This window comes from Erythrolamprus reginae, chromosome Z, assembly GCF_031021105.1.
Source record: "Erythrolamprus reginae isolate rEryReg1 chromosome Z, rEryReg1.hap1, whole genome shotgun sequence".
Classification (NCBI taxonomy): Eukaryota; Metazoa; Chordata; class Lepidosauria; order Squamata; family Dipsadidae; genus Erythrolamprus; species Erythrolamprus reginae.
In genome coordinates, this window is record NC_091963.1 from 23861689 (window position 1) to 23878979 (window position 17291).

Below are 17291 nucleotides of genomic sequence, written 5' to 3' on the forward strand. Positions count from 1 at the left end.
TAGCGCAGGCGCACATCGTACCTGAGGTGGGACAGCCAGGGAGCGGTTGCTTTGCTTGTTGAAACAGGCGGGGGGAGGAGTGTTTAACCAGGGTGGCGTAGTTGAAGGCGGGCTTGGCTGCAAATTTAGCAACCAGTCATCAGGCTGTTGTAGCAAGACCTGCTGTTACGTACATAAACTAAAGCTACCGCCTGACGGTTTCGTCACTTCTTAGTTAGGGTTGTACGTCTGTGAAGATTCTCAGTCATCCAGGTCACGGTTGCTCCAAAGATGCTTTGCTTCAAAAAAAGTAACTTGGTTTTTCTTTTTCTTTTTTGCTTGAAGACGTTTCCCTTCTCATCCCGGAAGCTTCATCCATTCCGATGAAGCTTTTTGGACGGGAAGCAAAAGGCCTTTAAGCAAAACCAAAGAAAATACCCAAACCCCCAAAACTTTAACCTTAGATTGTCCTACAGTTGACCTCTCCCCGTTTCTAAGAGGTCTGTAAGGGCCGTGCATAAGTGCACCATTGTGCCTACTGCCCCTGTCCTATTGTCATTTTTATCATTACTTTTTACTTACGTTTATTCAAACTACTATTCTATACATGTTTGACAAATAAATAAATAAACAAAATTAAAATCCCGTTGCCTTTTGAAACAAAGCACCTTCGGGATGGGCTAGAGTAAATTTGTTGCATTTAATGTGTGTTCTACGGAATGTAAGCTTGTTCTGGACTTAGAAGTTGCCCCCTTTGTTGAACCCCACTTGCATTGGACTTCCTAATTTCCAGGTTCGTCTGTCATCGTGGAATGTATTACTGTACTAGCATATTTGAAGAATACTGAAGATTTGAAACGTTTTAAGAAATTGGCTTGTGTCATACTAATGTTGCACTTTTTCTATAGGAGTGCATAGCTGTTTTTTCATCTTTGGGGTAAATTTATTTGAAGTTACAGTATTAAGCAGGAGAAAATACAATATACTTTTTTATTGGCTTCCCTTTATGTTACAACAACCTGTAGTGTCTTCCAGGTGCGTCCAGTTCCTAACCAGCTTCACCGAAATGTTGCCTAGAAGTCCCAAGATGTTCAGTTTGTAACTAATTATACGTACTTGGAAAAGGTGTTTGATGCCATGATGTGTCTACACATGAAAACAATTGGAATCATACAGGCATTGATTTTCCTTTGATATTCAATGGAACAAACGACAGTCTTTGAAGAATAAAATAGATAGAATATTGACGCTTTTGAACTTGGTGTTAGAAAACAAAAAGATCATAGAACCTGTCAGTCTCAAATTCTCACTCAAGTCATATGACCAGATTCAGATTATCATATTTTGAATACTTGATTGATTGATTGATTGATTGATTGATTGACTTCATTTCTACGCTGCCCCTTTCCGAGGACATTATGTGAAGACCAAGCTCTCTTGAGAAATCTATAATACTTTGAAGGAAAAAGGAAACCAAGGAGCAAAATAAATAAACAGTTGTAACGATGGGCATGCCGTGAAAACCGTTTAGGGACAGATAATCCCTGGAGAGGGTATATAATTATAAGAAATCACCTGACCACACATGTTCAGCTAACTGGAAGATAAACGTACCTCTGAGTTGAAATGGACTCATGGTGGTTTTATCTATGCCATTTTCTTGGCAATGTTGTCAATGTGGTTTGCATTGGCCTCGTTAAAAATGTATTTCTGACTTTCTAGTCTAGCCAGTAAGATGAAATTTGCAGGTAATTCCTCATTCAAGTGCTAAGCACAGCTGACACTGGTTAGCTTCTATATCAGCCAAGATCATTTAAATGATATCACCCCAAAGGAAACATTGCAGTTATTCCAAATCCTACAATGGAAGACAGATGTGTCTGCTACTTTCATGATATTTTTGCACATAATCTGCCTGTTTCAAGCATCAAAACAAAACATAAATAAAACTATGTGGAACTGTCCCTCACTGGGAGAACCATATTTGGTTTGGAAATGAATAAAAACCATATTTTACTTTGGAAATTATTTAAAAAGCTAATAGGAAAACATCTAGCTATACTGCCCTCTTTTAAGATTTCTTAATTATACCAGGACCCCAAAAGGACCAAAACCAGACATCTAGTTGTCAAACATGACTCATTTCTCCATTGCAGAGTTCAGGTAGCCAGATAACCACAACTGGAAGATGTTCCAGAAGAGGATAATGTGGGTAAAAATCTTTCTTATTTTATACAGATAATCTTTGATTTACAACCAGAATTAAACCTAGAATTAGGGTCATAAATCATGCCAGTCATTAAAAGAGTCACCCCATGACTATATCCAGTTTTACAACTTTTTTTGTGGCAGTCATTAAATGAATCATGGTCATTAAGTAAATGCTCTGGTCATTAATTGAATGTAATGTCCTCTGTAGCCAGTTGCTGGAAACTGCAGAAATAAACACTGGTTTTAGAAACATAGAAGACTGACGGCAGAAAAAGACCTCATGGTCCATCTAGTCTGCCCTTATACTATTTCCTGTATTTTATCTTACAATGCATATATGTTTATCCCAGGCATGTTTAAATTCAGTTACTGTGGATTTACCAACCACGTCTGCTGGAAGTTTGTTCCAAGGATCTACTACTCTTTCAGTAAAATAATATTTTCTCATGTTGCTTTTGATCCTTCCCCCAACTAACTTCAGATTGTGTCCCCTTGTTCTTGTGTTCACTTTCCTATTAAAAACACTTTCCTCCTGAACCTTATTTAACCCTTTAACATATTTAAATGTTTTGGCAAAAAAAATATAATAAATCAGAGTTATGTGATTAAGAGGTACTGCAAACAATTGTAAGTGTGAACCAATTGCTGAGTGCCCCAAATGCAATCACATGACTATAGAGGGGTCAGCCATCTTAATTTTGAATTTGTGTCGTAAGTAGTTAAAAGAAGATCCATTGTAAATTCGAATAGTTTCTAAGTTTCCAGTTGTATGGTGAAGACCTCTGGAGGGATTTAATTTGCAAATTACACTAGTTGTATGAGGGACTTTAGGTATTGGAGAAGCTGTGTGTGTCTGTGTATTTCCTCTAATCACTGTAAATTAAGTGGAAATTACCAAAGCACAATAACAGATTCATTTCAGTTATTTGAGATGATATTTTATATTTTTTGTTGAAGAAAAAAAAGGATTGGAAAGCGAAGGGAAAATATTAGCTTGCAAAAATTGTTATTTTATTCTTCTAGATAGAATATTGATTTGAGTTTTTAAAAAATATTTTATGTTGTAGAACCGATGGATAAGTATAGGAAAAATAACAAACATACATATTGAGTTAAAATACGGATAGCTAATATAGTGATTTGTAACATGTTCTGAAGCATTTTTTCTTCCAATGTTAACCTTAACCTTGTTTTCTTCAAGGAATATAATTACCAATTGATTGCTCTACATGAGCACAATAACAATAATTATGTTGTCTGAAATAATGGACACCTTATACATTGCTGAAACATTTAGCAATACCGAATTGTGAAAGAGACAATAAGGCAATAATAATGTTGTCTCTTACAATATGTCCCTGTCAGAGCCTGAATCTGTGAAGAAAGATAAGCTGGAACTGGAGCCAACTGAGATTGAGAGGGAGGCTTTATTGGCTTTGGAGGAATATGGGCAGGAACAGGCCAAGTCAGGTTAGAGACTTTCAGGATTGGGACGACTTGTAGGGAGGGAGGGATAGGGGCAGGATGATCAAGAGAGGCTAAGCGGTGAAAATGAGAGACATTGCTATATCCATGGCATTTAACACTGAAAAGATTGGCCAATCTGTTTGGAACCCATATCGCATCTCAGACATTAACACCCTTGAAAATGTCCAAAGATACTTCACCAGAAGAGCCCTTCACTCCTCCACTCGAAATAGAATACCCTACAAGACTAGACTTTCAATCCTGGGCCTAGAAAGCTTAGAACTAAGATGCCTTAAACATAATCTAAGTATTGCCCACAAAATCATATGCTGCAACGTCCTGCCTGTCGGCGACTGCTTCAGCTTCAACCACAACAACACAAGAGCACACAACAGATTTAAACTTAATATTAACCGCTCCAAACATGACTGTAAAAAATATGACTTCAGTAACCGAGTTGTCGAAGCGTGGAACTCATTACCGGACTCCATAGTGTCATCCCCAAACCCCCAACACTTTACCCTTAGATTATCCATAGTTGACCTATCCAGATTCCTAAGAGGTCAGTAAGGGGCGAATACAAGTGCACTAAAGTGCCTTCCGTCCCCTGTCCTATTGCTCTCCTATATCTCCTATTCCTTTCTTCTATTCCTATATCTCTTCTTCTATTCTTTCATTGATATACTGTATTCTATTACTATACCTTCTTTTCTATTCTTTCCCTCAACACTGTCAGACTTCCTACTAAATCTGCACTTCTATTCTACTAGTTTTTCTCATCATTCCTATCACCCATTTCCTCCCATGTTGACTATATGACTGTAACTTGTTGCTTATATCCTAAGATTTTTATTAATATTGCTTCTTCATTGCTTATTTGACCCCTATGACAATCATTAAGTGTTGTACCACATGATTCTTGACAAATGTATATTTTATTTTATGTACGCTGAGAGCATATGCACCAAGACAAATTCCTTGTTTGCCCGATCACACTTGGCCAATAAAAATTCTATTCTATTCTATTCTATATATTTTACTATGAGTATCTCCTCTATAACCTTCATCATGTATTTTACTATGTGCATATATATATACACATGCAGTTGAAATAGATCTATCCTAGTCTCCCTTAATTTTCAAATTCAGCTTAAACATGTGACACATACAGATAGAATTGTCGGCTATCAATAAAAATTAACTGCCTTGGAAATGGCCCTGGGTTGGGCCGAGAGGCAAAAAAAGGAGCTGTGATGTTCCTTCAATATACCAGGGTGATTCGACACAAAATGTAACCCTTCCCTGGTACAGAGCTGAAGGGATTGGATACTGTAGCCTAGAGGATAATTCTCTGCCTTACAAGGCAAAGGTTGCAGGTTCAAGTCCCAGTGGGTATGGCTAGCTGATGAGGCCAAAATAAGGCCGAAATAGATCTATAGATCTATCCTAGTCTCCCTTAATTTTCAAATTCAGCTTAAACATGTGACATATATATATATATGTGTGTGTGTGTGTGTGTGTGTGTGTGTAGATTGTTCTGAGTTCGGGTTTTGCCCTGTGTAATATTTTGCATGTTTATGCGACGTTTCGGTGAAATCACATCCACCATCATCAGGCTGAAGTTTCCAAGCTTCGTGCTGTTGTAAAATGGAATGTTTGCAACTGTCATTTCTTCCTAGTGTATAGTGTGGGGGTGGAGATTTGGTTTGAATGTAGCAAATAGATTGGGTGATTATGTTTCAGTGATCTGATTGGTTGGTGTAATCATAATTATTAGAAGGATTGACATGGTGATTTTACGAAGTGTTTTTGTTTAAGGCTGGTTTCCAAATTTCAAAAGTCCAAATTCATAATTATTAGAAGGATTGAATGGTGATTTTTATGAAGTGTTTTTTTTGTTTAAGGCTGGTTTCCAAATTTCTGGTAGGCGGGACGTGTCATCTCTTTTATTCATGCAAAGGGGGCTCCTTTCAATTTCTATGGCTTCTAGAGAAATTCTTCTATATAAATTCTCTGTTTTGTGAAGTAATTTAGTTTTTTCAAAGTCAATTTTGTGCCCTGTTTTTTTAATGTGCTGGACAAGGGAGGAAGTCTTATCTTCTTTTTTAACTGCATTCACATGTTCTGCAAGGCGTGCACTTACTCTTCGGTTGGTTTGTCCAATGTATGTGGCTGCACATGTTTTGCAAGGGATTTCATAGATTCCTTGGTATTCCAATTGGATTTTATCTTTGGGGCTCCTTAGGATATTAGATATTTTTTGGTTGGTGCAAAATGAAGTTTTGATGTTATGTTTGTGCAGGATTTTACTAATTTTGTCTGTGGTGCCCTTGATGTAAGGGAGGATGGTGGTACCATTGTCCTGTTCTTGATCTTGTTTTTTGGGGGGTGTCTCTTTTTTGATTAGATTTGTGATTGTTTTCTCTTCGAATCCATTAGAAATTAATACATCTTTGAGTTTGTTCAATTCAGTTTTTAAGTGCTCATGGTCAGCTAAGCGTTTGGTTCTGGTGATGAGAGTTTTGGCCACTGAGGTGATTTGTGCGGGGTGGTGGTGTGAGTGTGCATTTAGATAACGGTTGGTATGGGTTTTCTTTTGGTAGATAGTGTGTCCTAGGCTGCCATTGGTTTTTTTATAGACCAGTACATCTAGAAAGGGAAGTTGATCATTGATTTCTGTTTCCATAGTAAACTGTATTTTGGGGTGTAGGCTGTTAAGATGTGTGAGGAAATTGTCTAGTTTTTCCTTACCATGTGGCCAAATTACAAAGGTATCATCAACATATCTCAGCCAAAGTTTAGGTTTGTATTTGGATTGCTCTAATGCATTATTTTCTAAATATTCCATATAGAGGTTGGCGATGACCGGTGAGAGAGGTGATCCCATGGGGGCTCCCTCTATCTGTTTATATCTTTGTTCATTGTAGATGAAGTATGTATTGGTCAGGCAGTGGTTGGTAAGGTCTAGGATATATTTGGGGGGTTTGTGTTTGTCCTGGATAGCTGTCAAGGCTTCTTTAATAGGTATTTGTGTGAAAAGGGACACGACATCAAAACTCACAAGTAGGTCATCGGGTTGTAGGTTTTGTTTTTTGATTATTTGTATAAAGTGGAATGAATTTTGAACATATGAGGTAATAGTTTCTGTATATGGTTGAAGGTATTTGGCTAAAAATTTGGCAAGGTTTTGTAGAGGGGAGCCTATAGAACTGACTATTGGTCTGAGAGGTATTCCTTCCTTGTGTATTTTTGGAAGGCCATAGAGTTTTGGACATATGGAAGATTTTTCTCTGGGGATGATTTTTTGCTGGATTTCTTCGCTGATGGTAGAGGCCTTGATTTTGGATTTGGTAGTTTTTTCTAGGTAGGTGGTAGGATCTGTGCTTAGGAGTTTGTAGGCTGGGTTTTGTAGTAGAGTTGTCATTTTTTCTTTGTAGTCTGCTGTATTCATCACTATTGTGGAGTTTCCTTTGTCGGCTGGGAGGATGGTTATATGATGGTCTTTCTTCAAATTGATAAGTGCATCTCTTTCCTCCTTTTGTATGTTGCTTTTAGGAGGTTTACTAGAGCAGAGAATATTAGTGACTTTAAGTCTGATTTTGTTGGCTGTATCTGGGTTTATTTTATTTAGATTTGTTTCAATTCCACATATGATGTTTTCAGTTGGGATGCGTTTTGGAGTTATTGCAAAATTGAATCCTTTTGAAAGAATATTGGTTTCTGTAGTGGTGAGTATCCTGTCTGATATGTTATGTACTGTTTTGGTCATAAGTTGTTGTGGAGGGCTGGGTTTCTGCTGTATTTCTAGTTTTTGGAGTTTTTTATTATGTGTGTCTGTCTTATATTGGGTTTCGGTTTCTGCTCTCCAGATTGATATTTGTTTGAATTTATCCCAGAGTATAGGGTGTAATTGGTTGCTGATTTTAAGGTGAAGAGAGAGTAGACTTTTGTTGATTTCATCAAGTATGAATCTTTTTTTGTGGAGTTCATTTCTGATTAGGGCTAATTCAGTTCTTTTTAGGATCCTCTCAATGGTTGGGGTTTTTGGGTGGAATTTTAGTTGGAAGTATTTGGGAATTATTCTTTTGTCCCTGCAGTTGCGTAGGAATGTGAGATCACATAAGATGGAGGCTTTTCTGACTTCAAGTTTTTCATAGGTCCTAGTCAGTAGGAAAGTGTCCTCCCCGTAGAGGTAAGATATTTGTTTTCGTAAATTTTCACAGGTATATGTATGTAGATTGTTCTGAGTTCGGGTTTTGCCCTGTGTAATATTTTGCATGTTTATGCGACGTTTCGGTGAAATCACATCCACCATCATCAGGCTGAAGTTTCCAAGCTTCGTGCTGTTGTAAAATGGAATGTTTGCAACTGTCATTTCTTCCTAGTGTATAGTGTGGGGGTGGAGATTTGGTTTGAATGTAGCAAATAGATTGGGTGATTATGTTTCAGTGATCTGATTGGTTGGTGTAATCATAATTATTAGAAGGATTGACATGGTGATTTTATGAAGTGTTTATATATATACACACACACACACACACACACATACATACACACACACTAAAACTCTTATTGTGTATTGGACTAAATGAATGAATGAATGAATGAATGAATGAATGAATGAATGAATGAAAAAATAAATAAATAAATAAATAAATAAAATGCTGCCATAGGCAGCCAAGCCAGTCCTGCGGAATGTGTGCATAGCTGCCTCTCGATTGCTCTTGCGTCCATGCACGCGGCAAAGGAGAGAATTGGGACAGGCATAAGGCGCCAGGTAAAGAGGGAATCCTCTCCCACAACAGCCAAAGAGTAGGAGTTGGAAAAAATAAAAAAAGATTTCTGCTGCTTCTGCTTTTGGCTTGACTGAACTCGCGAGAATTTTCTTTTAGAATGGGCTGTCCCCCTGGACCCAACACCAAGGATTGCGACAGAAGTAAAAGTGTCAGGTAGGACACATGGCTCATGACCCAGCCCGCCTTCACCCACCCCCCAAAATAAGCCATCCATAATAAGGCCAGTGGCATAGGAGTGGGGGCTAAAAAAATATAAGCCCCTGTCTTATTTTTGTGGAAACATGGTATCTTGTTGGGTTGCAGAACCAAACCAGAAAGTTATGGAGGTGCAGATGACAGACTCAATGATTCCTCTGTAGAGCTGTATCAGCAGCTCCTTGGGCAGTTTCAGTTTCCTGAGTTGGTGCAGAAAGAACATTCTTTGTTGTGATTTTTTGATGACGTTTTTTGATATTAGATGTTCATTTTAGGCCAGCTTGCAAAACAGCTATTCACTTAATATCTAGCCAAATTAATCCTTGGATTGTCTGGAGAGAGGAGTGGTCCAATGTACCTTCTTGTGGCCTGACCATTAGCGATCCTTTTACCAAACAATCTGGTTTTAACCTGTGTCGCTTTGTCTCATCGAAATGCAACAGAATTAAGAATACCGTAATACTGGAAGAAATGTCTCTGCCTAGTATCAGTGGGAATGGAAAGAATCCCCTTGTGATTGTGGTGGTGATATGCAGAGTATTAAATATATTGTGTAAGATTGCCCATGGCGTGTGTTCTCTGGTTCCTTAGAAGATATGCATAAAGCAATATTAGTAGCGACCACCTGGATAACTGAGTTGGACATTAGTTATGAGGCCATTGCCATACCCACATAGATATTTTACTTATAATTACATGGACCATGTATATATGTTTATTTCTCTCTCATCTTATCATCATACGCTAAATGAATAATATCTTAAGATTCTTATTTTTGGCCACCAAGGACCATAGAAATACTTGATGTCAATGAAGTGATACCACAAGAGGCTGGGGAAGGGTTGGAAAATAAATAGATTTATTTCAGCCCAATAAAAGTTTTTGCTACATGCTTAAAAGAAGTTATGATGCAATTTATCTAGCAGGTACCAGGTTGCAGAATATTGTACCACACACTGCTATTTTCTAAACTAAATGAGATTAATTCAGGATGGATGAAAAGGATTTTTATACCTACTGTTTACACCCCTCTCTTGAAAAAGAATACAGATTAGTATGGATCTTATGTTGTCAAAATCTTTAGACCATGTGGTCAAAATATTAGTAGGGCACCCAAATCATGATCTCAATATCAGACCTCAAAACTAAAGATTATATTACCAGATATCAGTGCAAAATCCCAAGTATACTCGTAACAGGATTCAAGAAAAAAAGTTTTCCTGATTTTAACAGAGAAGCCTTATAGATATTTTTTTAATATCTAGGGTCCAGATCCGTATTGATTTTAAAAGTAGTTCTTAAATGAAAAATTTGCTTCTTTGTCATGTAGTTTATTTTATGTTCTAGTTCAAACTCTGGGACTTGGCCTTTGTAAACAAGGTGCTGTGGTTAAATAATTTCCCAGTCTGCTGTTTTTTCATCTCAGCAAACCTTCTGTTTAGTGCATTGCCTTTCAGCTCAGCAAGAGGGCAGTTGAAGTGGGTGAAATAAGAGATTTGTCCAGACAGCTCCACTTCGTTTTTTTGCTAAAGATGGGAAATGTTATAGGTTCATAAATTGTTCCTTACATATTGAATTGGTCTAACTGTGGACTGCCTTTGAGTAGAAGAGAGGGGAGGAGGAGATACGATTTTTCTCCCTCTTCTCAATAATTCTTTCTCTTTTACTCCATCCCCTATTGATTGCAAGCCCAGACTAAGACTTGTCTCGGTCAAGTTGAGAAATTCCCCCTAGCACTCGTAAAACAGAAATTTCAACTTTTAGCTAGGACATCACTCCAGACAGAATTAGAACCATTTCCTGACCCCAAAGTTTTGTTTTGTTTCTTTGAAAATCAGCTACACTGATTTAATGTGTCCAGAGCTTGCAGCATACACAGGAAATATGAAATCTGAGATAGGATAAAGTCTGCTCGGTCACATATTTTGTAACATTCCTCAGATGAAAACAAACTAGGGAAACACTTGTTGTTCTCCTATCAAGACTCTGACTATTATATATTTCTGGAAACTGGATTTCTGCACACAATATGGGGTCACTTTGCAATATAAAGGATTTCTGTGTTTTAGTGCTTATCTGCTACTATTCAACGCGACATTTCTTTTTTTATATATATAAAACGTTATTTATTTTCATAAAAATTGACAAACATACACACAAACATTTAACATAAAGTAAGGGTTGCAATTTCCCCTCTTAGAAGTCGTAGAAGTCAATTTTTTTTACAAAAAAAAATACATTGTTAATGCCTTAAGTCAACATATTAATTTAAATGAAAAGAAGAATTTTGCTCAACCTTACAATGAAAAACTTTCATACAAAGAAAGGGGGGGGAAAGAAAAGATAAATCATTTTAGTATATTTATAATTCTAACATGGGTTTTACATTTTATTTTTCTTCTTATTTATCCATATATACACCTTATTCCAAATAATATAAAATTCTGATTCCTCCTGATTATTTAACCGTCTTGTCATCATATCCATCTTGGCACAGTCCAATATTTTCTTAATTACCTCTTCTTCTTTGGGAATATTTTCCCCTTTCCAATTTTACGCATAAACTATCCTGGCCGCAGTCAAAATGTGAATAACTAAATAGAGAATATCTTTCTTATATTTCTGCTTTGTTATACAAAATAAGTAAAATTCCGGGGGGTTTTCTATCTCTTGCAGTACTATTTCTTTTATCATTTTTTCTATCATTTTCCAATATAGTTTAACTTTACTACAAATCCACCATTGATGATAATGTGAGCCTATTTCTTGAATTTCCAACATAGTAGGGATGTATTTGGAAACATCTTGGCAATTCTATTTGGTGGAAGATACCACCTATAAAACATCTTAATTTGGTTTTCTTTTAATGAGACCGATTTTGTCATTTTCCAGTTTGTGATCCAAACATTTTCCCATGTTTCTATATCAATTTCTCTACCTATATTTTTACACCAGCTTATCATGTTATCCTTTAGGGTCAAATCTATATTTTTATATCCAATCATATATTTATATGCTTTCCCTATTAATTTACTCTGATTTGTAGTTAACAAATTACCTAGAAGGTTTTTACTCTTATTAAAAATATATATCTTACTATCTCTATGAAATCTGGACTGGATCTGAATATATTGCCACCAATCTAGTGCCACAGAGAGGTCGCAACGGCGCAATCCGGTCAAGAGCCTCCACTGTAGCCTTGTTCCAGGCCTCAGCAAGAGACTCTGTCGAACTGTGGACGAGTGCATCTGGAATAACCCCAAATGCCCTCTGAAAGCCCTCTGGGTCCATCAGGCGTCTGGGGCGGAACTACCTAGTTGGTTCTGCCTCCCTGCAGGGAAGGATTGGAGCCAGGAAGTCAAGCCGCAATAGAAAATGGTCTGACCATGACAAAGGCAACACTTCTAAGCCCCTTAGTCTCAGACCATTATTCAATTGTTCAGAGAGAAATACTATGTCGGGTGTGTGTCCCCCCTCGTGAGTCGGACCCTGTACTACTTGAGTCAGGTCCATGGCTGTCATGGTGGCCATGAACTCCTGCGCTAGCCCAGAGGTTTTGCCGAATGACGGTAGGTTAAAGTCCCCCAAGACAATAAGTCTGGGGAACCCTACTGCCAGCCCGGCTACCTCCTCAAGCAGCACAGGCAGGGCTGTTGACACGCAGCTGGGAGGCAGATACGTGAGCAACAAGCCCACCTGAACCCCTAAACCCAACTTCACCAGGAGGGACTTACAACCCGCAATCTCTGGAGCAACGAGTCTACGCAGGCAAAGGCTCTCCCTGGCTATAATAGCCACTCCTCCCCCCATTCCCTGGGGTCGAGGCTGATGCCATATCTGAAACCCGTCTGGGCAGATTTCAGAGAGAGAAACTCCTCCCTCTGGGCCGAGCCAGGTTTCAGTCACGCATGCTAGGTCGGCCTCCTCATCCGGAATCAAATCCCGGATGAGGAGAGCTTTACTTACCACCGACCTGGCATTGAGTAGCAGTAGCCTGAGCCCAGGGCCAGAATTACACTTGTCACCAGTGCCCTGGGTTGAGCTCACAGAGCCGGAACAAGGGATTGTTATTAAGCAGCGATCTCTCGCTCCCCTTGTTTATAAGACATTTACTTAAAATGTCTTGAGTAAATTACCTTACCTTCTTGGTCTGCATTCGGACCTCTTTTATCTGACTATGCCTTGATAGCAGCTCTTCCTCCTAACTTTGAAAGCCATTTTCTCTGGTGTATGTGTGTTCTTTATGAGTAAACTGTGTATGTAGTACTTGTCATATACAGGTAGTCCTCGAGTTACAACGGTTCATTTAATGGCCATTCAAAGTAACTTCAAATGGCCGCCAAACAAACTGTTGTAACTCGAGGACTACCTGCATGCAACAAGTGCTACGTACACAATGTACTGAAAGAAGTGATTTGTGACCATTTTTCACACTTACAACCACTGCAGCATCCCCATGGTCCTGTGATCCAAATTTAGACATTTGGCAATTGAGTCATTTTTACAACAATTGCAGTGTCCTAGAAACATGGGGTCACCTTTTGTAACCGTCTGACAAAGCAAAGTCAATGGAGAAGCCAGATTCATTTAACAACCATATTACTATCTGTTGTGGTTAGCTCTGGCCCAGCTCCTGCCCCAAGGACTGTGGATGTGGGGGAGACATCCACATGCTGCAGGCCTGTTTTGCCCCCGGTGGAATCTGATGATGAAGGCTCCTCTGACCAAGAAGACATGAGTGACAGGGAGGAGGAGAGTGGGGCAGACAGCTCAGAAGGAGATCAATTATCTAGCTCCTCCTTGGATTCAGAACAAGAGTTAATGATATAGCCACGCATGCGGAGAGCGATGCATAGGCTGCAACAACTGAGAGATTATTATCAAAGAAAATGAGGCCACCTGTGGCTGGGTGGAGCTGTGGTAATTAGTGAGGCTGCTATAAATAGCAGCCTGTGGGTTTGGCCATTGTGGAGGATTATCTGATTGTTGTGTTTCATGCCTGCTTTACTGACTTTGACCTTTTGTGTGCTGATTTTTCCCCGCTTTGAAACTAAACCAGAGCAAAGTGTGTTTCACTTTGTGAAAGAAGAAGGACTGTGAATTGCCTCACAGCTGCAAGCTAAGTATCACAGAACTGATAAGGGACTTGTACAAATTACCAGTTTGTTTGGAGATGAGTGCTCTTGGCTATACCAAAAGAGGGCTTGGTTTAAGTGAATTTTCATTATAAAGAACATTGTTTTGAATTTTCAAATGTGTGTGTGTCTGAAATTTGTACCTGTGAATTTTTGGGAGGATTCTACCAGAGAGCCCGACAGAACACTAACTGAACAACCGATTCACTTAACCCCTGTGACAGGGGCAGGTTCTTCTTACCTTCCTACCGATGCACTGCGTGTGCATTGCAACATTTTGTGAGTTTTTGTTTCTGCCTGTACATAGAGGGAAAAATTTTCTTTTTGCTCAGAGAGCAAAAAAATTGGTTAAAGATGGTGCTACCTGTGGACTGGCAAAACCAGCACCAGTCACATACAAATTGCACAATTGGCGGGGCATTACCGGAGAGGTGGACCAGATGCACTGGTAGGAACCCACCTCTGCACTGTGGCAAGAAAGGTCAAAGTGGTGAAAAACTCACCAAATGTCTCACTTAACTTAAAGTTTGGGCTCGATTGTGGTTGTATGTCAAGGACTATGTTTTCCATTTTTTGGAGTGCCTATGCAGTGTAAGTACCAAACAGTCCATGTCCAAATTAGAATATAATAGAATTCTTTATTGGCCAAGTGTGATTGGGCACACAAGGAATTTCTTGGTGCATATGCTCTCAATGTACATAAAAGAAAATATAGATTTATTAATAATCATGTGGTACAACACTTAATGATTGTCATAGGCAGTGGTGGACCCCAGCCTCAATGGTGGGGAACGCCGTTCCAGTGGCGGCCATGTAGCGAGTAAGCTAGCAATGGTGGTGATGTCGGGTGTGCATGCGTGTCCACGCGCCACCAGCACTTCCCCGGACCTATGCCTGCCCTGCCCAGCTGCGAGCATTGCTTTCCCCCGCTATTTGCCCCTTGCTCGCCTCTCACGCCGACTCCCTCCACCGCCTGTGCTGCCACTGTTCAGCTCAAGAGTGAGAGCGTGGCAAGCAGGCGGTGGGTGGCAAACGGTGGCAGGCAGTGGCGAGCAGGCATTTACTTGTTTGCCCATTTCCGGGTTTTTTCGCTTCCGGAAATCGTGTGTGCACGCGTGCAAGGGAGGGGAAGCAGGGGGGCACTCCCAGCCCATTCCAGTAGGGCCAGGTATGGTAGCCCACTCCTGGTCATAGGGGTCAAATAAGCAATGAAGAAACAATCGATATTAATAAAAATCTTAAGGATACAAGCAACAAGTTACAGTCATACAGTCCTAAGTGTGAGGAAATGGGTGATAGGAATGATGAGAAAAAAACTAGTAGTAATAGTAGTGCAGACTTAGTAAATAGTTTGACAGTTTTCAAGAAATTATTTGTTTAGCAGAAGGATGGTGTTCGGAAAAAAAACTGTTCTTGTGTCTAGTTGTCTTGGTGTGCAGTGCTCTATAGCGACATTTTGAGGGTAGGAGTTCAATTCAATTTCAATTCAATTTATTAGATTTGTATGCCGCCCCTCTCCGAAGACTCAGAGTGGCTCACAACAACAATAAAAACAGTATAACAATGGAACAAATCTAATAATAAAATTACATTAAAAAACCCCAACAATTTAAAAACCATACAACACATACATACCAAACATAAAATATAAGAAAGCCTGGGGGAGATGTCTTAATTCCCCCATGCCTGGCAATATAGGTGGATCTTGAGTAACTTGCGAAAGACAAGGAGTGTTGGGGCCGTTCTAATCTCCGGGGGAGAGTTGATTCCAGAGGCCGGGGCTGCCACAGAGAAGGCTCTTCCCCTTGGGCCCGCCGAACAACATTGTTTGCTCGACGGGACCCGGAGAAGGCCAACTCTGTGGGACCTTAACTGTTGAAACAGTTTATGTTCAGGATGAGTCTGCGGAGAGGGGCGGCATACAAATCTGATTAATTAATTAATTAATTAATTAATGTGAGGGGTCAGTAAATATTCGAATAGTTCTTGGCTATAGCAGAGAAAATAAATGCAAATTGCAGGAAGAATAGAAGCCTCAAATGCTTGGAGTTGAAGAAGTTACTATTTCTAGATAAATAATTAGCACAGGAATTCTGCCACCTTGAAGATCTGTATTTCAGGAATTATCCTGAATATCAGCTAGGAAATCTGTGCCAAGAGGGGGCTGATCAAAGCACATTTCACCCTTTATGAAAAAGCATTCCAATGCACCCATGACCTGATTGTCATAATGAACAAAATGTCGTTTTCTGAAAATTTGGTACCAAAATTGTGAAGTTTCATTTTGCTCTGACCCTGATTTTAACATTTTCTTACTCGGCATGGTCCATTTCATATTTGTTTTGTTTTAAAATCTGGAATATTTTGTATTTCACCTTAATAGTTCCACTCTGTCTGAAATGTTTATACAGTGTGATTTACTACAATATGGATGTGTAATTATGTGATGATTAGACAAAACATTTCTGACAAGAAATGAAAACAGTAGTTAATAATGTTTTCCATCTGTCTGGTAGAACTTTGCTGAAAAAGCAGCACTTTGCATGGACCAGAATCCAAGGTTACACCTAGATGAGACACTGGAGATGTTGTACCACTTCCATAAATTCATTCTGATCGCTGCTCACTAGTTTTTGGAAAACATTACCATCTGTTTTGCAGATAAATATTACAATAATGAATGTCAGCATGTGTTTACTTTATAAAATCTTAGAAGAGTTCCTCCCTTTCCTTTGCAGAAATAACGATGCCTTTTAAATGACTAAAATGAAACACACTGTCATTATTAGGTAAAATGAGTCTGTCAATAATGTCTTCTTTTATTGCACTACTATGACACATTTAGAAGTTTCTGTTCTCCATTTAGGCCAGAATTTTTGGCTATCATTCTTACAGATAGACGGAAAAAAACGAGCCGAAAATCTGCAGACCTAGCAACTCATGCTGCACCATCTGTGGTCCCCTGACCCCACATTTGCAAATAGTTTGCATTTTTATTTTTCCACAGAAAAGTGTCCTGAAGTGAGGGAGAGTGTGCACCTCCTTCTGGTAGGATTGCATTCTTTTTTGGAATGGAAGGGAATGGAAGGGAAGGGAAGGGAAGAATGAGTAGAGTAGAATTCTTTATTGGCCAAGTGTGATTGGACACACAAGGAATTTGTCTTTGGTGCATATGCTCTCAGTGTACAGAAAAGATACATTTGTCAAGAATAATGAAGTATAACACTTAATTATTGTTATAGGGTACAAATAAGCAATTTGGAAACAATATTAATATAAATTTGTAAGTGTTGTGATTCAGCCTGAGGCTCCTCAGGGAACGGCTGGAACTCTGCCGGATCCATGCTCAGAGGGGGAGGATGATGAACAGGAGGGGGAAGACCAGGCAGAAGAGGAAGAGGTGGAGGGAGAGCAGCCTGAGACCCCCGGGGGGGCCTCTCCCCAGCGAGTAGCCTGGATTCATTAGATGAAGACGCCCAGGCTATCATAGATATGAGGCAGAGACGGG

At 39.3% G+C, this 17291-nt stretch overlaps 1 protein-coding gene across 1 annotated transcript in view; it reads right to left on the bottom strand.

The window, feature by feature from the left end:
- The window catches only part of ACBD5 (acyl-CoA binding domain containing 5), a 222317-nt gene that overhangs the window by 85827 nt on the left and 119199 nt on the right, over nucleotides 1–17291 (bottom strand). The window lies entirely within an intron of this gene.